Raw genomic sequence first — 26,304 nt, 5'->3', positions numbered from 1 at the left:
AGGGACCCATTTATCCCCACTCTTTGCTTTCTGTCTGTTAACCAATTTTCTATCCATGTCAGTACCCTACCCCCAATACCATGTGCCCTAATTTTGCCCACTAATCTCCTATGTGGGACCTTGTCGAAGGCTTTCTGAAAGTCGAGGTACACCACATCCACTGACTCTCCCTTGTCAATTTTCCTAGTTACATCCTCAAAAAATTCCAGTAGATTTGTCAAGCATGATTTCCCCTTCGTAAATCCATGCTGACTCGGAACGATCCCGTTACTGCTATCCAAATGCTCAGCAATTTCGTCTTTTATAATTGACTCCAGCATTTTCCCCACCACTGATGTCAGACTAACTGGTCTATAATTACCCGTTTTCTCTCTCCCTCCTTTCTTAAAAAGTGGGATAACATTTGCTATTCTCCAATCCACAGGAACTGATCCTGAATCTATAGAACATTGAAAAATGATCTCCAATGCTTCCACTATTTCTAGAGCCACCTCCTTAAGTACTCTGGGATGCAGACCATCAGGCCCTGGGGATTTATCAGCCTTCAGTCCCATCAGTCTACCCAAAACTATTTCCTGCCTAATGTGGATTTCCTTCAGTTCCTCCATCACCCTAGGTTCTCCAGCCCCTAGAACATTTGGGAGATTGTGTGTATCTTCCTCAGTGAAGACAGATCCAAAGTAACGGTTTAACTCGTCTGCCATTTCTTTGTTCCCCATAATAAATTCCCCTGCTTCTGTCTTCAAGGGACCCACATTTGCCTTGACTATTTTTTTCCTCTTCACGTACCTAAAAAAACTTTTGCTATCCTCCTTTATATTATTGGCTAGTTTACCCTCGTACCTCATCTTTTCTCCTCGTATTGCCTTTTTAGTTAACTTTTGTTGCTCTTTAAAAGAGTCCCAATCCTCTGTCTTCCCACTCTTCTTTGCTATGTTATACTTCCTCTCCTTAATTTTTATGCTGTCCCTGACTTCCCTCGTCAGCCACAGGTGTCTCTTACTCCCCTTAGAGTCTTTCCACCTCTTTGGAATAAATTGATCCTGCAACCTCTGCATTATTCCCAGGAATACCTGCCATTGCTGTTCTACCGTCTTCCCTGCTAGGGCCTCCTTCCAATCAATTTTGGCCAGCTCCCGCCTCATGCCTCTGTAATCCCCTTTGCTATACTGTAATACCGACACTTCCGATTTTCCCTTCTGCCTTTCCATTTGCAGAGTAAAACTTATCATGTTGTGATCACTGCCTCCTAATGGCTCTTTTACCTCTAGTCCCCTTATCAGATCAGGATCATTACACAACACTAAATCCAGAATTGCCTTCTCCCTGGTAGGCTCCAGTACAAGCTGTTCTAAGAATCCATCTCGAAGGCACTCTACAAACTCTCTTTCCTGGGGTCCATTTCCAACCTGATTTTCCCAGTCTACCTGCATGTTGAAATCTCCCATAACCACCGTAGCATTACATTTTTGACACGCCAATTTTATCTCCTGATTTAACTTGCACCCTAAGTCGAGGCTACTGTTTGGGGGCCTATAGATAACTCCCATTAGGGTCTTTTTACCCTTACAATTTCTCATTTCTATCCATACTGATTCAACATCTCCTGATTCTATGTCACCCCTTGCAAGGGAATGAATATCATTCCTTACCATCAGAGCAACCCCACCCCCTCTGCCCACCTGTCTGTCTTTTCTATACGTTGTGTACCCCAGGATAATTTATACAGATGTACTAATGGCATGTTGGCCTTCATATGAAGAGAATTTGAGTATAGGAGTACAAAGGTCCTTCTGCAGTTGTACAGGGCCCTCGTGAGACCACATCTGGAGTGTTGTGTGCAGTTTTGGTCTCCTAATTTGAGGAAGGACGTCCTTGCTATTGAGGCACTGCCGCGTAGGTTCACGAGGTTAATCCCTGGGATGGAGGGACTGTCATATGAGGAAAGATTGGAAAGACTAGGCTTGTATTCACTGGAGTTTAGAAGGATGAGAGGGGATCTTATAGAGATGTATAACATTATAAAAGGACTGGACAAGCTAGATGCAGGAAAAATGTTCCCAATGTTGGAGGAGTCCAGAACCAGGGGACACAGTCTAAGAATAAAGGGGAGCCCATTTAAAACTGAAATGAGAAGAAACATTTTCACCAGGAGAGTTGTGAATTTGTGGAATTCTCTGCCATAGAAGGCAGTGGAGGCAAATTCACAGGATGAATTTAAAAGAGAGTTAGATAGAGCTCTAGGGGCTATTTGAATCAAGGTATATGGGGAGAAGGCAGGCACAGATTACTGATTGTGGATGATCAACCATGATTACAATGAATGGTGGTGCTGGTTCGAAGGGCCAAATGGCCTCCTCCTGCACCTATTTTCTATGTTTCTATGACATCCCGTATTTTGGGCTAAATTAGTTTGTCCCGTACGGGACCGCCATTGTCCCGTATTAGTAGCGTTGCCAACTTCCTCACTCCCAAATAAAGGACAAAGGGTGACGTCACTACCCTGAGCCCCACGTGACCTCACCCTTTGTCCCTTATTTGGGAGTGAGGCAGATGGCAACCCTAGATACATTTCTACCGAGCAGAAGGTGCCTCCACTACCACGTCCATTCAGAGCCTTGTCTCACAGCGCCCAAGTAACAGATATCCTATTACATCTTTTCTCCTCCACTTGAAGATGTTGGATGAACTGGCTCTTTGCTGCCTGTTGATTCCAAGTCCTCCGTGAAGGGGGTGTATACAGGGCAGAGGGGCAGATTAGTACCATGCCTTCCCATGGTGTGCGATGCAAGTTTTGATGTCACCCGTTTAAAATGTTTTTGCACAATAGATGGTAAATTGTGCAGTACACAGGCTCCACAAGGCGATGTTCACCACCGCGTCTAAAGCCTAGATGTTGTTGCCAAACCCCGTTACAGATTTTAAGTTCATGGGCCTCCTCCAGTGCCATAGTGAGGCCCACCGGAAATTGGAGGAACAGCACCTCATATTTCGCCTGGGCAGATTGCAGCCCAGCAGTATGAACATCGACTTCTCCAACTTTAGATAGCTCCTCTGTCCCTCTCTTCCCCTCCCCTTTCCCAGATCTCCCTCTATCTTCCTGTCTCCACCTATATCCTTCCTTTGTCCCGCCCCCCTGACATCAGTCTGAAGAAGGGTCTCGACCCGAAACGTCACCCATTCCTTCTCTCCTGAGATGCTGCCTGACCTGCTGAGTTACTCCAGCATTTTGTGAATAAATACCTTCGATTTGTACCAGCATCTGCAGTTATTTTCTTATACTTAAGTTGGACCTCAGTCCTTCCGGTCCACATCACTCTGGGTGTCATTTGGGCTCCTGACCATTGGACTCCATACCCAACATCGCCCATCCCCCCAACCCAACCTACCCCCTCCCCGCAGTCCCACCAAACGTTCACAACTCTGACTGCTAACCACTGAACAACCGTCGATAATTCTCCTCCCATCCCCATATCCGATCTGATCATCCAGGTCTCGAATCCTTCACCACCACTCAAGTTCCCGTCTTATAGATAGGAGCGGCACGGTGGCGCAGCGGTAGAGTTGCTGCCTTACAGAGCCGGAGACCCGGGTTCGATCCTGAATACAGGTGCTGTCTATATGGAGCTTATACGTTCACCCTGTGACCTGCGTGGGTTTTCCAGTTTCCTCCCACATCCCAAAGACATGTAGGTTTGTAGGTTAACTGGCTTCTGTCTGAAACTATGAATTGTCCCGTGTTTAGAACTAGTGTACTGGGTGATCATTGGTCAGCGTGGACTCGGCGGGCTAAACCACCTGTTTCCACATTGTATCCCAAAGGTCTTAAGTCTAAAGAATAGATAGGGTAAATGCACAGAGTCTTTTACCCAGAGTTGGGGAATCAATAACCAGAGGACATAGGTTTAAGGTGATGGGGAATGATTTCATAGGAACCTGAGGGGCAACTTCTTTTTTACACAAAGGGTGGTGGGTATACGGAACAAGCTGACGGAGGAAGTAGTTGAGGCAGGTATAATCACACCATTTAAAAAACATTTGGACAGGTACATGGATAAGACAGGTAGATGGGACATGTTGGTTGTCGTGGGCAAGTTGGGCTGAAGGGCCTGTTTCCATGCTGTAGGACTCCATGACTTCTCCCCACTCCAACGTTTGGCGGTTCGTGGAGGAGAGACTTTGGCTTCACGTGGTCCTGGATGGACCTGCAGACTTAACCCTGCCTTCCCTTCCTGGAACAAATACCAGCCCCTATGTTTTTCCTGGAAATTGCTGCAGTTTTTACATCTCGAGCTAAAAATATCTCCTGCAAATGAATCACCAGATAACAGCTTCTGAACTTGTCAAAAGATGTACAAAACAGACCCAATTAAATCAGTCTGTGACTCGCAACATTATGCAAGGACACCAAACACAGCAGCCAAGAGGAAATTGGTGTGTAAAGTACACCTCACTGTAGCACTATATTCAGTTTCAGGAGATTTCACACATGGAACCATACTGTTCCTTACACCCTGATCACATCAGCAAACCAGAGGAACAGCTAAGCTGGGACTGCAGCTTTTAAACTAGCTGTGCAGATGCCTCAGGGTGGAATCTAGTCAGGGAGATCAGTTCCTTTACACGTTGAGCAACTCATACCAGCGAGTAGTTTACCCACTTGAACCTATTCAAGAGGGCGGCAGCCCTATTTGTGGAATGGCACGTACCTATAAAAGGAATCTAACCAAAGGATTTGGGAAGATTCTCTGTGGCAAAACAGATACCCGTACATTGCTAATCTAATCATGGATGTTGTTTGGCTAATATCAGCTGCTAACCTCAATGTGTCAATCCTGACCTCGGGTGCTGACTGTGTGGAGTTTGCACGTTCTCCCTATGACCGTGTGGGTTTCCTCCTTGTGCCTCTGTTTCCTCCCACATCCCAAAGACTTATGGGTTTGAAGGATAATTGGCCCTCTGTAAATTGCTCCTGGGGTGTAGGGAGTGGATGCAAAAGTAACTTCAGAGAGGCTTTACAGGCTTTAGAGGGATACAGCGCGTAAACAGGCTCTTCGGCCCACCGAATCCATGCCAATCATACTGTACACTAGTACTGTTCTACGCACGAGGGATAATTTACAATTTTAGCAAAGCTGCATGTGGAGGGTGAGAAGAAACCGGAGTACCCGGATAAAACCCACATGTGTTTCTGGCGGTGTCTGGCGCTGTAAGGCAGCGAACAGTGAAGTGCTCAGGTGATCTAACTCAACTGGTCAGGCAGCATCTGTGGAGGGAATGGACAGGCAATGTTTCGGGTCCTGAACCGAGTCTGAAGAAGGGTTCCAACGAAAACGTGGCCTGTCTATTCCCTCCGCAGATGCTGCCTGACCAGCTGAGTTCCTCCAGCACTTTGTGTTTTGCTTAAGATTCTAGCATCTGCAGTTCCCTGTGTCTCCATTCATAGATGATCTGTTCCTCCCAAACATGCCTCACTCACTACACTTCCCAACTCTAATTAATCAAATGCTTCTTCACCAAACATTATTTTCCAAAATAAACACAATGAAGCACCAGTTTTCTTTGTCTCTCTACCAAGCCTGCTCCATCACCTTACTGAAACGAAATTATTATTGAAATACTACAGTCTAAAGAAGGGTCGCGACACAAAACATCACCTGTCCATGTTTTCCAGAGATGCTGCCTGGCCCGCTGAGTTACTCCAGCACTTTATGCATTTTTTTGTAAACCTGCATTCAGAGTTCCTTGTTTCTACTATCATCACGGTTGGTTTTGAATTCATTCCCTTCAAGAGTTGGTTTTGTGCTTGGCTTCTCTTGCTGATATGACTTGTCATGGCTAACATTCCTTAGTCCCTGCAGAGTCCCAGAAACAGCAATCATATGACAACATTACAACATGCCCAATTTATATAATAGCTCCTCATAATCCCATCATCCCCCCCCAATCTTTGCGGGTCTCTCTTGCATTCTGCAATATCTGCAGCATCGTTTCCATGACGTGAAGCCCAGAGCACCGCACAGTATTGAGAGAGGAGCTGTGCTGATGATTTACAAGCGACAGCATTATTTCCCTCCTTTGGCAGAGTACCGACGTTCTAATGAATTTAGTCATCCAGCTTCCTTTGCTCATTGCCACTGCACATTATCCCGATAGCTTCCATTGAGCAAGACCCCCATCATCTACTGTACAAGTGATGGCTCCCACTGATTGTCGCCGGACGCTTGCGCCCTTTTCAGGACGGACGATGACAGTGAAGTAACATTCGAAACATGGATGATGGACACGGAAGAAGAAGAAGAAGAAGAAGAAGCAGAAGGAGCAAGACCCCCAGATCTCTGGCCCTTTCCAAGCACTTTCTACCCATTTCCGTGAGACACTGTTGCTGGATTTTCATTTGATCTCTGAGTGAAATGCAATGGATGTCTTTACGTTTAATTCACCAGCCACCAGTTGTCCAGTCCTCTGCGCACACTCACATCTCCAGTAGGTTACGCTACTCGACTCTAGAGCTAACCTTTGTTCACCAACTGATCAATATTCAGCCTGGTGTAAGAAAATAACTGCAGATGCTGGTACAAATCGAAGGTATTTATTTCACAAAATGCTGGAGTAACTTAGCGGGTCAGGCAGCATCTCAGGAGAGAATGAATGGGTGACGTTCGGATCGAGACCCTTCAGTCTGAAGAAGGGTCTCGACCCGAAACGTCACCCGTTCCTTCTCCCCTGAGATGCTGCCTGACCTGCTGAGTTACTCCAGCATTTTGTGAAATATTCAGCCTGGACGATATATGAAGACATTAAACCAAGTTATGAAAACAGTGACCCCCGCTCACCTCACAGGTCACTTCCCCCAGACAGAAAGATATTCTCTGCACTGCCGCTCTCTGAATTTATTAATCAACCTATTCAATAGCCACTGATCCTTGCTTTATTTTCTCCATCAAAGGGATCTATAGGAGACGCAGCCTCAAAAAGGCAGCCAATATCATCAAAGACCCACACCATCCAGGCCATACTCTCATCTAATTCCTTTCATCAGGAGAAGGTACTGGAGCCTGAAGGCAGCTGTTAGTGTCACTGTCCACAGCGCCAGAGACCCTGACCTTGGATACTGTCTGTGTGGAGTTTTCATGCTCTCCCTTGGGTTTCCTCCAGATGTTCCGGTTTCCTCCCACATCCCAAAGCCCTCTGCAAAATGCCCCAGGTGTGTAGAGAGTGAGAAAGAGGGATAACCACTAAACTAGTGCTATCCAATCAATCAGAAAATACTGTAATAGGTTTATGTTATGTATTTGTGTGCCTTGTTGCTTTTTTTCATATGGCTGTATGGTAATTTGCATATCACTGTACCTTAATTGGTAAATGTGACAATAAAAGACCTTTGAAACCTTTAAAATACAATCCAGTGAAACTCAAGTGCAACAGTTAGAACAAAAGGGAAAGAGTCTAGAATATAGTTCTCAGCATTGTAGCTGCCGTTCCAGAGCTAAAGTGCAAAATCCACACTGGGGAAGAGGTGAATCGGACAATATCCTACCACATGGAAGAGCCTGATCACAGAGGGGAAGATGCTGTTCCTGAGTCTGAGATGTTATGCATAAGCCATTACCTCTCATGAAGTTTTCAATGACACACTGGCTCCTAATGTACATGGACAGGATTAAAATGTAATGTGGCTCCTCTAACTCGACCTGGCATAACCAGGCAGCAAGTCTAATTTCCATTCTCAGCTTCTACAAACAGCGGCACAGCTGGTAGAGCTGCTGCTTCACAAAACCAGAGACCCAGGTTTGATGCTGACCTTGAATGCTGTCTCTGTGGAGTTTGCACGTTCTCCCTGTGACCACATGAGATTCCTCCGGGTGCTCTGGTTTTCTCCCACATCTCAAAGTTATGCGGGCTTGTAGGTTAATTGATGCCTGTAAATTGCCCCGCGTGTGTAGCAGGGAGTGGGTAAGAAAGTGAGATAACGTAGAACTAGTGTGAAGGAATGATCTCTGGTCGGCATAGACAGGAGACAGGAGACAGGAGACAGGAGACAGTAGACAGTAGACAAGAGACAAGAGACAAGAGACAAGAGACAATAGACAATAGGTGCAGGAATAGATCATTCGGCCCTTCGAGCCAGCACCGCCATTCAATGTGATCATGGCTGATCATTCTCAATCAGTACCCCGTTCCCGCCTTCTCCCCATACCCCCTGACTCCGCTATCCTTAAGAGCTCTATCTAGCACTCTCTTGAAAGCATCCAGAGAATTGGCCTCCACTGCCTTCTGAGGCAGAGAATTCCACAGATTTACAACTCTCTGACTGAAAAAGTTTTTCCTCATCTCCGTTCTAAATGGCATACCCCTTATTCTTAAACTGTGGCCCCTGGTTCTGGACTCCCCCAACATTGATAACATGTTTCCTGCCTCTAACGTGTCCAACCCCTTAATAATCTTATGTTTCAGCTTGGTGGAATGAAAGGCCTGTTGCCATACTGTAACTCCAAACTAACCTGAACCAACCTTGTTCCCATTCATTTCCCTGTAAATTCAATATCCCCACCGTTATTGTTGAACCCCGACCAGTCACCTCAACTCAATCCGTAATGCCAGCATGAGTATCCCTGGAACCACGATGGGAAAGTCTTTGTGAGATATGGGCTGAACGTGGGTGGGTGGGACTAGCGTAAATGGGGCATCTTGGTTAGCATGGGCAAGTTGGGCCAAAGGGCCAGCGACTATGAATCTTTAATGCTGCCGTGGGGTAATAAACAATTAACATCCAATTACCTATGAAGCCCACCCAAAGTGATCCTCTGCCTCTCTCACTTATGCCTCAAAGCTGAATTTATTTCTCAATTGATGCAGTGCCTCTTCTTATTCCAATTCACGCCAGCCATACAGTCGACAGCCTTTCAGATATCTGTCCTGCTGATTAATGGTGGCGTGTCTCTGTGACACAACAATCCAGGTCATCAACAAGGGAACATTTCCAGACCACACATCCCCCATTTCTTTAATATTCCCCCATTAATTTATTCACATTTTAAAATCTTGTTTTCCTCTCCCTGTGGGCGGCAGATTAATTACATTCTGATTTGAGATTTTACTGCCTGCCAGCCAGGTTTATTCACAGCTGTCCATCTGGTCTGGTGAAGCTCCGGAGCACTGACTGGTGAAGTAAGAAACAGGGGCTGCACAGGGACAGAGACCCTGGTAGAAAGTACACAAACTGTGGGGGAACTCAGTCATTTGAGCAGCTTGTGTGTGTGTGTGTGTGTGTGTGTGTGTGTGTGTGTGTGTGTGTGTGTGTGTGGGTGGTGCGCGTGTATGTTTGGTGTGTGTATATGTCTGTGCGTGTGAGTGCACCTGTGTGTCCATGCATGTAATTCAGTGTGTATGTGCTGATTTTTCCACCAATTTGTGTCTATCCACGATAAACTAGACTCCTCTGCCTGCGCATGATCAATATTGCTCCATTCCCTACATATATAAAAGCCTCTGGTTCCCCTTTATCTGACCTGTTTGTTTTATCCTAACAAAGTTATCAAACACTATTGGAAATTCCTGTCTCCATGATTGCCTTGGGAATTTCTAAATGTTCTGCTAATATCTCTTTAATAATGTTTCTTTGAATTATCCCATTGACAGATGTTTGGCTAAGTAGTTTAGAACCTCCAGTTTCCTGTCTCCTTCCTTTCATGAAGAATAGTATATCTAATTTTTCGGTCTCCTGGGACATTAGACTTCAGAGATACAACGCAGAAACAGGCCCTTCGGCCCACCGAGTCACAGCCGAACAGCCATCACACTGTACACTAATTAGCACTATCCTACACACTAGCGACATTTTTAAAATAACTTACCGAAGTCAATTAACTTACAAACCTGTATGTCTTTGGAGTGTGGGAGGAAACCGAAGCACCTGGAGAAAACCAACGCGGTCACAGAACGTACAAACTTCGTACAGACAGCACCCATAGTCAGGATCAAACCTGGCTCTCTGATGCTGTAGCTATCAGTGTATCACCCCAGGACCTCTTCTTAATCCAGGGAAATTTGGAAGATTAGTCAACATAAGTGCTAAATCTGGAGCCGGTTTCACGTGAACATCAATAGGTCCAGGGGATATCAGCCTTTAACATTAATTTGCCGAGTGCATCACACCTGCTCAGAGAGATAGGTTTTAGTTGTCCCCTCCCTCGAATGCCTCGATCAACCATCATAAATGGATCATTCTTACATATCCAATGATGATACTACAGGAGATTCCTGATTAGGATGGGTGTCAGAGGTTATGGGGAGAAGGCAGGAGAATGGGGTATGAGGGAGGGACAGATCAGCCATGGTTGAATGGCGGAGTAGACTTGATGGGCCGAATGGCCTAATTCTACTCCTATTCCCAATGAACTTATAACAAGACCTATCTAAACATTATCAGTTGGAATCTCTGTTGTTGTTCTATTCCCCATCACCAGTTTCCTGTCTCCTTCCTTTCATGAAGAGTGGTATATCTAATTTTTCAGTCTCCTGGGACATTAGACTTCAGAGATATAACGCAGAAACAGGCCCTTCGGCCCACCGAGTCACAGCCGAACAGCCATCACATATTTAATTCTCCAAGGGGGTAATATTTACTGTGGTCTCTCTCTTTATATATTTATACTGTCTGTTTTTTAATTATTTGTTGCTTTGCTCTCATACCATCCCATCTCCCTTCCAATTTCTTTTAGTCGCCCTTCTCCGATTTCTCAAAAGCATCCCAAGCCTCTGGCCTATCACTAAACTTTGTCTAGGGCTTTTATTTAATTTGATTCAATTACATTTTATTTCATAACCATCTTCAACATCCTCTCACAGAGTGTTTCTTTCTCATTGCGATACATATTTCTTGCGGCTTTGGAAATGTCTCCTTAGACATCTTCCACTGCTAATCTACTGTCATACTCTTTTACTTAACTTTGCCTTCAATACCCTCGTAACATTGTAATTCCCTTTACTTCGGTTTCAGGCATTTGTTTCAGACACCGATCTCTCTCTCTCCCTCAAGCTGCATTTGAAGTACTTCAGTGCCAGGATCGTTCAGCCCTCAGAGATCCTTTACAATTGGAGCGTTAATTAATCCTGTCTCATTAGACAACACAAGATCTCTATTAGCTGAAGATAGACACAAGTTTCTGGAGTAACTCAGCGGGACAGGCAGCACCTCTGGATAGAAGGAATGGGGGTGACGTTTTGGGTCGAGACCCCTCTTCAGACTGAGTCAGGGGAGCCAGAGATGCTGCCTGTCCCGCTGAGTTACTCCAGCATTTTGTCTATCTTCGGTTTAAACCAGCATCTGCAGTTCCTTCCTACGACATCTCTATTAGCTTGCTTCCTAATGGATTCCTCAACGTATTTCTCCAAGGAATCACCTTCAAGACCCCCCACGATCTCCTCCTCTAGGCTATCTTCATCAACTTGATTTGCCCAATCATTATGAAAATTAAAATCACCCGAGATTATTACATCTCCCTCACTGCTCTCACCTGTTAGATTTTGAATCTGTCCAACATTGCTTCATGGCTTATCCGCCACCTTTTAGCCCGTATCTTATCTTCATCCAAACTGACCACATCTTGAGTTTCGGAGCCGATATCAGCGCTCTCCACCTCAGCGACCTCATCCCCAATTCACAGAGCATCCCTTTCCCATCTGCCTATTCTACCAAAATGTCAAATACCCCTGATCTTGGACACTTCACAACTATCTCTCCATAATGATCCTGCCCACTTATTTCTATTTGTGCCACGAACTTAGGGTGGCACGGTGGCACAGTGGTAGAGTTGCTGCCTTACAGCGTCAGAGACCCGGCTTCAATCCTGACTACGGGTGCTGTCTGTGTGGAGTTTGTACGTTTTCCCTGTGACCGTGGGGGGTTTCTCCGGGTGCTCCGGTTTCCACCCACAATCCAAAAACGTACAGGTTTGTAGGTTAATTAGCTTCGGTAAAATTATAAATTCCCCCTCGTGGGTTGGATAGTGTTAGTTAGTGTATGGGGATCGCTGGTCTGTGAAATCGCTGGTCGAAATCCCCGACTATGTCTACCCTGATGCCTCTGTACTGACCAGGAAGCTGCATTTCACTATCCTCATCTATCTCCCTTCGCATGTTCCAGATCAGTTCAACCCTACCCTATCAGTTCAATGCTCCCTGCTTGATGTCCAAGATCCAGATGACATGTGTTGCCACATAAATGCAGGCTTTTTTTCCATGGAAACATCTGTCTGAGCCCAGGTACCAGGTCAGTTTCATACAACATAAGACAGACCAATGTTAAATGCATTATGCTTTACATTGAGATAAGTTATCTTATTACTCTTCGATTAGCAGAAGACGCCATTTTGATGGCCGAGTTTGGTCAATGACTTTAAGTATAGTGCCAGAACGTTACACTCTTTCACATTGACACATCTCTCCGAGTCAGGACACAGCGCCTGGCTTCTTCCAGTCTGCGTAAGATTCTACACCAGTTGAACAAAGCTTTAGACGCACCAGTGACAGTAGATTAGGATTTAATAATAAAAGGAAGGAGCTTGCAGTTATTTGAATACCTCTATTTGATGCATTTGTGCACAACATGTGGATGCCACTGGTAATGCCAATGTTCACTGATCACCACTATGGCCCTGGGACTGAGGAGCCATTTGTAAACTTGCCCCTAGGTGGATGAGGTAATGGAATAGCATAGAACTAGTGTGAATGGGTGATCAATGGTCGGCGTGGACTCGGTGGGCCGAAGAGCCCGTTTCTGTGTTGTATCTCTAAATTAAACACGATATTACTCCAGACCCACCCTGAGGCAGACTGCCCAGAAACAACAAAGTTTCCCCCACTGATTTTTACCACAATCATTTAGTTTCATGGTCACTATACCGAGACCTGCTTTTTTTTTTTAACCTTAAGATTTATACAATAATTGAAGTTAGATTTTCCAGCTGTTGCATTGGGATTCAAACGAATGCACCCGGATCAATGTCTAGTGTTCCAGCTACTAGTCCTGTACCCATTACACTACCAAATGTCCAGGGCACGCAAGGGGCCATGCTTTGAGGTGGAATCTTCCTTGTGAAAGTTGGAAACAAGACACAGCAAGCTCCCACAAAAAGACAGCATGATAACCACCAGAAACTCTGCTCTGGAGGTCTTGGTTCATTGGAAACTAGTGGCTGGGACTGCCCATGTCATCTGTGCCAGTCAGGGGCTCAGTATAATACCACTTCCAACAGATACTTACAGAGTACTCCCTCACCCCTCTCGTGTGCAAAACCGACTATGATTTGTTCAATAATCTGGACTTGGACTTTGAACTCACAACACTCTGGGTCAGAGAAAGATTGCAACCGCCAACCATGGCTAACACTTTGCTACAACTCTGATGCCACTGTAAATTTTACAACCTTCCTCACTTGTCGGCGACATGCAATTTGTAACTTGCCTGTAGTTTATAACACAATTACGCAACTGTCCAAGGAAAAACACAATGTGGAACTCCGTGGGTCAGGCAGCATCTGTGGCGGGAATGGACAGTCGGTCTTTCGGGTTGGGACACTTCCAGAGGTAGGGTTTCGACCTGAAATGTCGCCTGTCTATTTCCTCTGCAGATGCTGCCTGAACCACTGAGTTCCTCCAGCACTTTGTGTCTTTTTTAAAACTATTCACATCTGCTCTCCGGCTCTTTGATTTCTTGGTACCACCAGAGTTATGTTCTGATCACCTTGTCTCCTTTGGGTCTGATGGTTTCTGAGCAGAGAAGGAGCAGAGGTTTATCCCCTCTCCTGTCCACACCACCTGCCTCAAGCTATTCTTTGATAGACACAAAGTACTGGAGTAACTCAGCAGATTAGGCTGGAGAAAAGGATGGGTGACATTTCAGACCCTTCTTCAGACCAGTTCCGACCCAAAAAGCCACCCATCCTTGTTCTCCAGAGGTGATGCCTGACCCGCTAAGTTACTCCAGCACTTTGTATCTATCTTCGGTATAAACCAGCATCTGCAATTCCTTTCTTCAGTCTATTCTCTGCTCCCCATACATTCCTGGGACAGCTCCCTGGTCAAGGTTCCCTGTGTGTGTCAGTTTGTGATTCCCACTTCAAGCTGCTCCACTATGGAGGTGCCCACAGTCAAAGCACATCAGTGAGTCAGGTCACATTTCACCACCTGTTAGTGAACCACTTCACATTGTCTAATTAGCTCTCATTTCACTGGAAGACATCACCTCCTTGTTTCATGCTCTTACAACGAGCCACTCACAATCTGGTGGGCCTGAAGGTGGCAGTCCCGAAACAAACATTGATTCAGTTTCTCCACACTCTCTCCAGTTTTTAGTTTTCGAGACACAGTGCGGAAACATGCCCTTCTGCCCACCGAGCCCGAGCTGACCAGCGATCCATGCACATTAACACACACTTTATGTTATTTATACTTATACCAAGCCAATTTATACTTATATCAAGGGACAACTTATACTTATACCAAGCCAATCAACCTACAAACCTGGAGGTGTGGAATGGTTAATTTCCTTGGTATAAGTATAAGGAATTTTGGAATGTGGGAGGAAACCGATGATCTCAGAGAAAACCCACACAGGTCACAGGGAGAACGCACAAACTCCGTACAGACAGCACCCGTAGTCAGGATTGAACCCGGATCTCTGGCGCTGCAAGCGCTGTAAGGTAGCAACTCTACCGCTGCGTCACTGTGCTGCCCTGCTGCCTGGCCTGTTGAGTATTTCCACCATTTTGTTTTTATTTCAGAATTCCAGCATCTGCAGTTTTTCTTTAATTTTATTTACCTGAGAATATCCTGCATTTACGACATCACTCCAGTGAACAATCCCACCTCCCGGACTCCAATCACACCGTGTTCCTGTTCCCTCAACCCTCCCAATGTCTACAGTCTACCTCCACTTTCCAGAGCAAAACACAAGGTGCTGGAGGAACTCGGGCAGAATCTGGGGAGGGAGATGGACAATGGCGTATTGGAATCTGAAGAAACATTGGGTGTCCATTCCCTCTACAGATGCTGCCTGCCCGTGGAGATGCGACAGTCAGGAAGACACAACCCCTCTACTTCCTCAAGAGACATGAAATTCTGCCGATTCTGCAGATGCACCAGAGAGAGCATACTGCCGGGGCGCATCACGGCTTGGTTTGGGAGCAGCTAGGCCCAAGACCACAGGGAATCTCAGAAAGCTGAGGGTGTAGCCCAGATCATCACACAGACCAGACTGCCCACCATCAACTCCATCTACACCTCCCACTGCCTTGGAAAACCAGCCAACATTATCAAAGACATCCCACCCATTCCTTCTTCTCCCCACACCTGTTCGGCAAAAGATACAGAAGTGTGAAAGTGCCACACCACTACACTCAGGAACAGCTTCTTCTCCTCTGGTAACAGGCTTCTGAACGGTCCTTACATAAGCTAGGGTATTGTCCGATTCACCTCTGCCCCATAGGACATTGGACTTTATCTCTTGAATTGCTGCACTGCAATGCTGAGGAATATATTCTGCAATCTATATATTTCTCTTTGCTCTACCCATTGTACTTGAGTTTGGCTTGATTGTATTTATGTATAGTATTATCTGATCTATAAGAAAATAACTGCAGATGCTGGTTCAAATCGAAGGTATTTATTCACAAAATGCTGGAGTAACTCAGCAGGTCAGGCAGCATCTCGGGAGAGAACGAATGGGTGACGTTTCGGGTCGAGACCCTTCTTCACACTTCTATTATCTGATCTGATTGGTTAGGACGCAAAACAAAGCTTTTCACCAGATGTACCTTGGTACCTTGGTACATCTGACAATAATAAAACGAAACCTAAACCTGACGCGTTGAGTTCCTCCAGCACTGTGTGTTTCGCTCAAGGTTCCAGCAACCCCAGTTCTTTGTATCCTCGTGTTCCCAGAGACAGTCTCCCCTCAGCTCCAAACTTCCCTCACCCCCCCTGTTCCTCTGGTCTCCCTTCCTCCATGAGTCAGTTCCATCTCACAGTCTGACCTGACACATTCTCACAGTCACTCCAACCCCAGAGCCACACAATGCCTGACCTTCCATGTTAGTGCACCTTCAGTGAGGACAGAGCTTCAGAGAAAGCACTGCAGCTGGTTGACCTGCTACCCCACAGCGCCAGAGACCGGCTTCCTTCGTGACCTTGGGGTGGAGTCTGTGTGGAGTTTGCATGTTCTGCCTGTGACCACGTAGATTTCTACCGGATGCTCCACTTTCCTCCCGCATCCCAAAGACGTTAATCGGTTGTGTAAATTACCCCCAGTGTATTGGTGACAGGGTAGAATCAAGGGGTAGTTGATGGGAACGTGGGGGGAATAAAATGGGATTGGTGCAGAATGGTTGCTCGGTGGTCAGTACAGACTCAATAATAATAATAATAATAATGTATTTTATTTATATAGCGCTTTTCATATACTCAAAGACGCTTTACAGAGATTTAGAGAACATAGGGAAATTAATAAATAGATAAATAAGTAAATAAATAAACGAACAGAGAAAGGAGACAGAAGGTGAGGTGACCTTCAGTGGTTGAAGGCAGTACTGAACAGGTGAGACTTCAGCGATGTTTTGAATGTGGTGAGTGTGGAGGAGTCTCTAACGTTTTGGGGTAGTGAGTTCCATAGGGTGGGAGCAGCGATGGAGAAAGCCCTGTCCTACCAGGATCTGAGTTTGGTCCGGATGTGGGGGGATAGGAGATTGGCAGCAGCAGAGCGGAGGGTGCAGGTGGGAGTGTGCCTGTGGAGGAGGTCGGTCAGGTAGGATGGGGCCAGGATATGGAGGGCTTTGTAGGTTATGAGGAGGATTTTGTATTGGATTCTCTGGGGGATGGGGAGCCAGTGGAGTTTATAAAGGACGGGGGTGATATGGTCACGGATCGGGGTGTGGGTGAGTAGATGGGCAGCGGAGTTTTGAATGTATTGAAGCAATGGGTATCAATGCGCAGAAGGGTCTATTTCCATGCTGCAAGATTATGCCTCTCTGGAACGGTACAAGGCATTGGTAAAGGATATAAATTGAGGAAGGAATGACCAATGTTCTCCACATTAACTCATCACTCTCACAAATTAAGTCAGTGCAAACAGCCAGGCACAAACAGTTGGCAGTTACACTGCACCCTGTTCTTGAGCTGCCAGCACCCAGGATCACACGTTCCCACCCACACCTCACCCTCACCCTCGCCCCACACCCACCCCACAGGTTGCATGACACCCAAATTTGGGCAAACTGCGGTTTTGATGCATTTCATTTGGAGAATAGTGCTGATAGAGAGAAGGCTCACACAACAGGTTGTGCAGAAGGGAGAGAGAGAGGAGAGGAGAGGAGGGGAGGGGAGGGGAGGGGAGAGGGGTGGGGGAGAGGGATGGGGGAGTGGCACCAGAGGGAGGAAGGAAGAGGATGCGAGAGGAGTTGATAATTAGATTAGAGGGGTGAAGGAGAAAGAGAGGGACGGAGGGAGGGAGAGAGGGAGGGAGGGAGGGGGAAGAGGAAGCGAGGGAGGAGGAAAGGGAGGGAATGAGGAGGAGAGGAAGGGGAAAGGAAGGGGAAAGGGAGGGAGGGGGAAAGAGGAGGACAGAGGGGATGGTGAGGGGATAAAGGGAATGAAGGGGAAAGGGAAAGGGAGAGGGGATAGAGAGAAGGAAGAGAGGGGAAAGGAAAGAGAGAGGAGGAGTGGGAAGGGGGAGAGGAGGGAAGGAGGAAGAGATGGAGGGGGATGAGAGGGGACAGGGACGGAGTGGAGGCAAGGTGCCCACCTTCAGCACCGCCGCCCAGAAGGTTGACCAGCGGCTGGATGGACGATGACCCGGAGCGACCGTGGAAGCCCCGCCGCCCGGGACATGAGGCGCTCCCTCCCTCCTCTCCCTCCCAGCCCGGGACATGAGGCGCTCCCTCCCTCCCTCCCAGCCCGGGACATGAGGCGCTCCCTCCCTCCTCTCCCTCCCTCTCTCCTCTCCCTCCCAGCCCGGGACATGAGGCGCTCCCTCCCTCCTCTCCCTCCCTCTCTCCTCTCCCTCCCAGCCCGGGACGTGAGGCGCTCCCTCCCTCCCTCCCAGCCCGGGACATGAGGCGCTCCCTCCCTCCTCTCCCTCCCTCTCTCCTCTCCCTCCTCTCCCCGTGCCTGGTGGCGGGTCCGGGAGCGGCTGGGGGGTCTCCCCGCTCACCGGCAGCCCCCGGCCCCCGGCCCCCGACCCCCCGCCAGCCCGTGTCTGTCTGCCACTAAATGCCCGTCCAATTGCCCCTGGACCCGGAGCGGGAGCGGGAGCGGGAATACATTACCCGGCCCGCGACGCGGTGACTCCGATTGATCCAGGATCCTGCAAATGCGGAGTGATTATAAAACCGGAGCAATTAATCGTTGGTCGCTCCCAGCCCGCGGGTGGCATTGCCCGAGGGGGTGGGTGGCTTGGTGCTTCGGCAGGCGGGCAATGAGCTGTGTGTGGTAGCCCCTACACCCCCACACCCATCTGTGTACCCCCACACCCATCTGTGTACCCCCACACCCATCTGTGTACCCCCACACCCATCTGTGTACCCCCAAACCGTGTACCCATCTGTGTACCCCTACACCCATCTGTGTACCCCCACACCCATCTGTGTACCCCCAAACCGTGTACCCATCTGTGTACCCCTACACCCATCTGTGTACCCCCACACCCATCTGTGTACCCCCACACCCATCTGTGTACCTCCACACCCATCTGTGTACCTCCACACCCATCTGTGTACCCCCACACCCCCACACCCATCTGTGTACCCCCACACCCATCTGTGTACCCCCACACCCATCTGTGTACCCCACACCCATCTGTGTACCCCCACACCCATCTGTGTACCCCCACACCGTGTACCCATCTGTGTACCCCCACACCCATCTGTGTACCCCCACACCCCTGCACCATCTGTACCCCTGCACAATCTGTACACCCCTGTACCCCAACACCAATTGTATACTCCCTATGCCCCTCCACCCCTGTACCAATCTGTACTCCCCTGTACCCCTATATTCCCTCTACACGTGCATGACCTGTATCCCCTGTACACCCCTGTAACCCCGTTCACCCTACCTCCTGTGAGCTCCTGTAACCCTGTGCACCCCCATGTCCCACCCTGTGCACCTCTACACAGCCATAGCTGGAGTGTGGTACCCCCTGTACCCTGACTCTCCCCACCATCCACACTCACCCACTCACAGCTGGCAGTGAGTGCATGCTCGCCCCGTCACCTCCATCACTCACAGCTGGACATAGCGTGCTGCCTGCCCTGCCCACTTGTCCAATCGCTGGCCGGGCCAGTCCCGCAGGTGGCACCTCTTATAAATGTATCTACACCACCAGGTCTCCCCTCAGCTGCCGACGCTCCAGAGAAAATAATCCAAGTCTGCCCAACCTGTCCCTGTAGCTGAAGATAGCACAAACTGCTAGAATAACTCAGCGGGACAGACAGCATCTCTGGAGTGAAGGAATGGGTGATGTTTCAGATCGAGACCCTTCTTCTCCCTTTAGCTAATGCACTCTAATCCAGGTAGTGTTTCGGTAAACCTCCTCTGCACCCTCTCCATGGCCTTTCTGTAATGGGGTGACCAGAAGTGCACACAGTACTCCAAATGCATCGTAACCATAGTTTTCCAGAGATGTCTCGTCAGTCACCTCAGAAACCGCAGAACTGGAATGGAAGCAAGTCACCCTCCATCCCAAGAGAAGGCCTCGGAAGAAGTGCAGAATCTCGTTAGTTTGAGTTCAGTTTATTGTCACATGTACCGAGGTGCAGTGAAAAGCTTTTGTTGTGTGCTAACCAGTCAGCGGAAAGACAATAAATGATTACAAACGAGCCATCCTCAGCGTACAGATACATGATAAAGGAAAATAATGTGAATAAGGTTTAGTGCAAGATGAAGTCCAGTAAAATCCAATAGTCTGAGGGTTTTCAATGAGGTAGATATTAGCTCAGGACTGCTCACTAGTCATTGGTAGGATGGTTCAGTTACCTTAGAATATTCCCAACAAAAGACTTTTTCCTCGGGTATTTTAAAATCCCTACTATTATCTCCCGCTCTCTGGGTCATGTTAACCTCGACAGTGGGCAACATTCAAGAAGCAACAACCACAAACAGAATTAGCAGTCACTTTGGACAAGAGTAGGTTGACTGAGTGAATTCAAAGCAAGTCATTTCCAGCCAACTTGATGGGGGTTATTTTGTTGACACGAGAGAGAATTGATTGGGAAAATACATTTGATGTGCTAAATGTGGACTTGTATGAGATGTCTGATGAGGTGGCACAGTATAGGCTTGTTATCGTGAGTGGGATAAAAGAGTCTGGAGTGGCACAGATCAAACACTGACCGAGGTGAGAGAGAGAAAGAGAGAGAGAGAGAGAGAGAGAGAGAGAGAGAGAGAGAGAGAGAGAGATGGAGGGAGGCAGGGAGGCAGGGAGGGAGGGAGAGAGAGGGAGGGGGAGGGGGGAGAGGGGTGAGGGAGAGAGGGAGAGAGGGAGAGGGGGAGGGGAGGGGGAGGGAGAGGGGAGAGGGAGAGAGGAGAGAGAGAGAGAGAGAGAGAGAGAGAGAGAGAGAGAGAGAGAGAGAGAGAGAGAGAGAGAGAGAGAGAGAGAGAGAGAGAGGAGAGAGAGAGAGAGAGAGAGAGGGAGGCGGGGGAGGCAGGGAGGGAGGGAGAGAGAGGGAGGGGGAGGGGGGGGGAGGGGGGTGAGGGAGAGAGGGAGAGAGGGAGAGGGGGAGAGGGGGGAGGGGGAGGGGGAGGAGAGGGAGAGAGGGAGAGAGAGAGAGAGAGAGAGAGAGAGAGAGAGAGAGAGAGAGAGAGAGAGAGAGAGAGAGAGAGAGAGAGAGAGAGAGAGAGAGAGAGAGAGAGAGAGAGAGAGAGAGACTCTCTCTGCCACCCTTCCAACTTAAGCTCCTTCACAAATTGCCACAGATCCTCTAATTATTTTTTATCCCATCAACCCTACACTGCAGGGCAAATTACAGCAGGCAATAAAGTGACCAGCATGTGTTTGGACATCGGAGTTCCAGAGGAGAGCCAGGCTTCCGGGCATCGGTGGGAGGACATAATCAACACTCAAGGTCAGGATCAAGCTGTCTGCTGCAGCACCGTGCCAAGCAATGCTTTGGATGGCTGTAGAGGGCACTAATTCAAAACTTTAAGCTGACACAAACTTGGAAGTACAGCAAACTGTTTTGAGGAACATCAGTTGACTTCAAGGACATGTAGCCAACTGGTAGAATAGCTGATGAAACTTAATATTGAGAAATGTATTCAGAGGGCAAAATGAGAGGAGTCAATGTATATAGGGGAGATCATCAAGGAACACTGCACGAGAGCTGAGGTGGGAAGATGAGGAATGAATCAAAGTAGTGGGTGTGTTTATGGTATGTGGTGTCACTGTGAAAAAAATTCATAATGGTACCAGCCGCAGTATTAGTATAAGTAATGGGGGTCAAGGAAAGAGCGTTCACATCGCGGCCCTGTTTCCACCAATCTTTCCACCACCACGTACAAGAAGCCAAGACGACATTGCATGCAGATGCCGAGGAAGTGTGTTCATCTCTGGCTGGACAATTTCTAATCTTGTGATGTGGACTTGATAAGAAGAAGTACAATTAATAGTAGCGTGTGTTAAATTAGTGCTGCAGTTATCACTCAGAAAATGTACAAAATAATGTGCATGCTAATATACAGTTAAGTTCACCATTGTTATTTGGGACGTGAGGTTAATTATGCTGAGCTTGTCTGCAGAAGTCATGGAATTCTCGAGTCATACAGCATGAAACAGTCCCTTTAACCCAACTCATGCTGACCAATATGCCTCATCTAAGCGTCCCATTTGACCATATCCTTCTAAACCTTTCCTAACCATGTACTCATCCAAGTGTCTTTTAAATGCTGTTATAGTACCTGCCTCAACTACCTCCTTTGGCAGCTCGTTCCATATACCCACCACCTTCTAAGTGAAAAAATTGCTTCTCTTCCTATTAAATCTCCTCTCTTTGTCTAAACCTATATCGAAGGTAGACACGAAATGCTGGAGTAACTCAGCGGGGCAGGCAGCACCTCTGCAGAGAAGGAATGCGTGACATTTCGGGTCGAGACCCTTCTTCAGACTGATGTCATCTGGTTCTTCATTCCCCCTACCCTGGGTTAAAAAAAAGACTTTGTGCATTCACCCTACCTATTCCTCTCATGATCTTTTACACCTCTTGACAAGAATTATCTGTACCTGGTATGGATATATTAGAGATGTTATGTTTACATAATGCAGTCGAGTTATAATTGAGAAATGTAAATAAATAAGATTTATATTTGCTGAGATCCTTCATACATTTTTCATACATATCATCTTGCAAATATTTTGTTGTTTAAGCTATAAAGTATTGCAGATGTAAATATTTAACCGCTGATATAAATCTGATCTATGTAATTAGTGGTTGACATTGGTCTGTCACTGGAGGCAGTGTAGTGTAGACAACTCAGAGTGTACCTGTGGATACCAAGTGGACGAACATGTTGTAATATTTTATTGTGTGCTGTTAATTAAGTGTTAATTAAGTAAATCATGTATTATGTGTTTTTGTGTTTTTATGACTGTTGGCAGATCAATTTCCCTCCTGGGATAAATAAAGTTCTATCGTATCATATCATGCCGTATCGTACTGCGTTCAGTGCTATTCCTTTTACTCTTCGCAGAGGACAAACGTGGTTTATGGAAATCAAGAAAATAAAGTCAGTCACAAAAACCTGCAGAATCTGGAAATCTCAAACAATCCCGGTGTTACGAGCTGCGGGGGCTGCCCTTGTCCGGGAAGATGCCAAGGGTCCCGTCACTCTGCTAACTTGTTCCCTGCCGTTGATGGAAAGGCTTTAGGGATCCAGTGAATATCCAGCCTCTGATACCTCCCGCCAACAGGTTAATGTTGCAGCTAAAGCAACAGCCAGGACGTTGATGTGGGACTTTGTGATGGTGATGCTATTGCCAGGGTACACAATTCAGAGGGGAAAATCTGAATTGAAATAGCTGCCAGGAGCATTCTGTGCAGATCAAATGGTGCTGTTGCTTTCATACGTTTAATTCAGTCTGAAGAAGGGTTTCGACCCGAAACGTCACCCATTCCTTCTCTCCTGAGATGCTGCCTGACCTGCTGAGTTACTCCAGCATTTTGTGAATAAATACGTTTAATTCTGATCCCTTTGCTGCTTAACATTTCCACAATGCGAGTTGTCTATTTGTTGCATTCTCTCAGGGAGGAAGACAAAAGCTGAATGGGAGTGCAGAAAGCGATGGACATTGGACATATCCTGTGGTGCATGGGCAGTGATGAGCAGAGCTGGTGCATTGGGTTGGTGCCAATGATGTCTCACTACTCAAACTTCATTAGCCCACAGATCAACAACCTGGACCCACTTTAGTATACGTTGACCCAAATCCATCAACAAACTGTGCCACACGGACAAGATTCCAGTCTGACCTGGACTCAAATCCTTCTCGAGCACTTGCAAAATTCAGGTGATTCCAGTTTGAAATTCCTAAATAGGACAGTGGTTTCTAAAGTGGGCACATCTAACATGGGTCATGAGAGAGATTACATGAAAATAGCAATTGGATAGAAGGCCCAATGGACCAAGCTGTCGACACAAGGAACTGCAGATGCTGCTTTACCAAAAAAGACACAAAGTGTTGGTGTAACTCAGCATGTCGGATAGCATCACTGGAGAACATGGAGAGGTGACATTTGAGGTCAGGACCCTTCATCAGACCAAGCTGGTTCATGAACCAATATTGACTTTATTAGATAAATTCGCTGACCAAAAATTTAAATCAGTAATTCTGAAAAGACCCAGTCCCTGAGGTTAACACATGGCAATTCAATCACATAGGAAGTGGAGGCTTTGGTGAGGGTGCAGAAACCGTTTACCAGGATGCAGCCTGGATTAAAGGGGATTAGCTCCAAGGAAAGGTTGGACAAACTTGGATTGTTTTCTCTGGAACATTGGACGTTGAGGGGAGATCAGATAAAAGAAAGACATAGATGGAGTAGACAGTCAGACAACCATTTTCCCAGGGTGCAAATGTCAAAGGCAAGTGGGCAGAGCTTTAGGGTGAGAGGGTCAAAATGTAAAGGTGATGTGTGAGGCATGTTTTTTACACAGGAACGCACTGCCAGGGGTGGTGGTGGAAGTAGATACGGAAGGCACATGGATGTGCAGGGAATGGAGGGATATGGATCATGTGCAGGGAGAGGTGATTAGTTTAACTTGCCATCATGTTTAGCACAGACATTGGGGGCCGAAGGCCTGTTCTTGTGGTCGATGTATCGAGAGCAGACTATACTGTGGTTAGACTGATGTTCTTAGGCAGCAAGTCTCAATTTGTGCAAAAACACATCAGCAACACTTATGACTGTGTCAGGCATAGAAACACTAAGGCTGCTTGTGTATCCTTGATGTTCATTTCAGCTTGGAGTCAAACAGCACAATCTAATCAATTGGATAGTCTGCCCACTTTGCATTGGCACAGAAGCCACGTTCAAAAGGGAATGTAACCTATTTTATTTTAGTTTAGAGATACAGCATGGAAACAGGCCCTTTGACCCACCAAGTCCACACAAACCACCACGTTCACACTAGTTCTATGTTATCCCACTTTCGTATCCACCTCCTACACACAAGGGGGAATTTACAGAGGCCAATTAACCTATAAACCCGCACGTCTTTGGAAAGTGGGAGGAAACCTGAGTACCCGGAAGAAACCCACACGGTCACTGGTGGAGCTGTTGCTTCGCGGCGCCAGAGACCTGGGTTCGAACATAACCTCGGTTGCTGTCTCTGTGGAGTTTGCATGTTCTCGCCCCGGCTGCATTGATAGCCAACCAGAGAGCTAGCAAAGACAACTAGGGCTGATTGGCCTCCTTCCAGGAGCCAAATCTTGGGGGTCAGCATCTATGCTTGCCTCTGACTTCTGAACAAAGCCTGTGCTCACTGGAACAATCTGGACAAGGGGTTGTATTTGAGTGCTGACCTTGTGGGAAACCCTGCCTTTGGAAAATCCCCTTCCCAAGGTAATACGAGAACAGGGATCAAAAGACACCCGGCCCATAAAAACCCTGACAACAGTTGAACCAGGTGATGTGCCAAAGCATTTGAGAAACCCTATAAAGTTCCTTGCAAATGTCCACCTCCACTAGCATAACCAGTGCAGTGTATTACATTCACGGTAGCGATTTGGAGAGCAGCAGCAAAGATGGGACATCTGGACGTAACTTTGCATGGATTTCACAGTTGGCCGCGTCACGCAGAGCTGTGGCAACAGTCAGCTGGGAAATTGGTGACAATTCACTGGGAAACCTAGACACATTACTATACTGCATTGGAAATGAGAGGAAAAAGGCCTTCAGTTCTATGGGATCACTGCACCTTCCAATCTTCATCTGCATTTTGTAAAATGAATTTACATTTCGGTAAAAAAATTGCTTTTCCCGTGAGAAGATCTATCACTTTACGAGAATCAAAGCATTAAATGCATTTAATTTACTTGAACAATTATCACTTAAGGACACACTGTTTTATGGATGTAACATGTAGCTATGACATTAGTCATTAGCTGCAAAAACACGAACATTATTTCTGACTGGAAATCTCTGAGCTACACTCAATAAGCCTGGGTGATGCAATTTTCTGTAGATATCAAGAATGTCATGGAAATGTGCACGCCCGCACTTTGTACCTGACGTCCGTCCCTCCGTGTGTCTGACTGTAGATGGACACAAAGCGCTGGAGCAACTCAACATGTTCCCTCCATGTCTGACTGTAATTGTTCCTGAACCTGGCGGTGTGGGACCAAGCTACCTCTACCACCTGCCCAATGGTGGCAATGAGCAGTGGGACTGGCCGGATGGTGGGGATCCTTGATGATCGATGCTGCCATTTTGAGGCAGGGCCTCATGTACATCCTTTCAATGGTGAGGAAGGTTGCGTCCATGATGGACTGGACTGAGTGCACACCACTCTCTGTAGTCTCTTGCGATCGTTTCGCTCAACATCTTTGCTCAATCCGCCTTAACCAACCTGATCTCCCGGTGGCTGAGCACTTCAACTCCCCCTCCCACTCTCAGTCTGACCTTTCTGTCATGGGCCTCCTCCAATGCCATAGTGTGGCCCACCGCAAATTGGAGGAACACCACCTCATATTTCGCTTGGGGAGCTTGCAGCACAGCGGTATGAACATTGACTTCTCTAACTTTAGATAGTTCCTCT

General features: G+C 47.2%; 1 protein-coding gene and 1 long non-coding RNA gene across 2 annotated transcripts in view; one reads left to right on the top strand and one right to left on the bottom strand.

The window, feature by feature from the left end:
- Positions 1–26,304, bottom strand: part of rims3 (regulating synaptic membrane exocytosis 3) — a 121,218-nt gene that overhangs the window by 74,959 nt on the left and 19,955 nt on the right. The window lies entirely within an intron of this gene.
- Positions 18,950–23,098, top strand: LOC144606860 (uncharacterized). Its single transcript, XR_013548992.1, has 3 exons — positions 18,950–19,771; positions 21,012–21,119; positions 22,741–23,098. It is a non-coding gene; the product is annotated as an uncharacterized LOC144606860 (long non-coding RNA).

This window comes from Rhinoraja longicauda, chromosome 27, assembly GCF_053455715.1.
Source record: "Rhinoraja longicauda isolate Sanriku21f chromosome 27, sRhiLon1.1, whole genome shotgun sequence".
NCBI lineage: Eukaryota > Metazoa > Chordata > Chondrichthyes > Rajiformes > Arhynchobatidae > Rhinoraja > Rhinoraja longicauda.
Note: the sequence above shows the minus strand (reverse complement) of the source record. Positions and strands in the feature narration are given on the sequence as shown.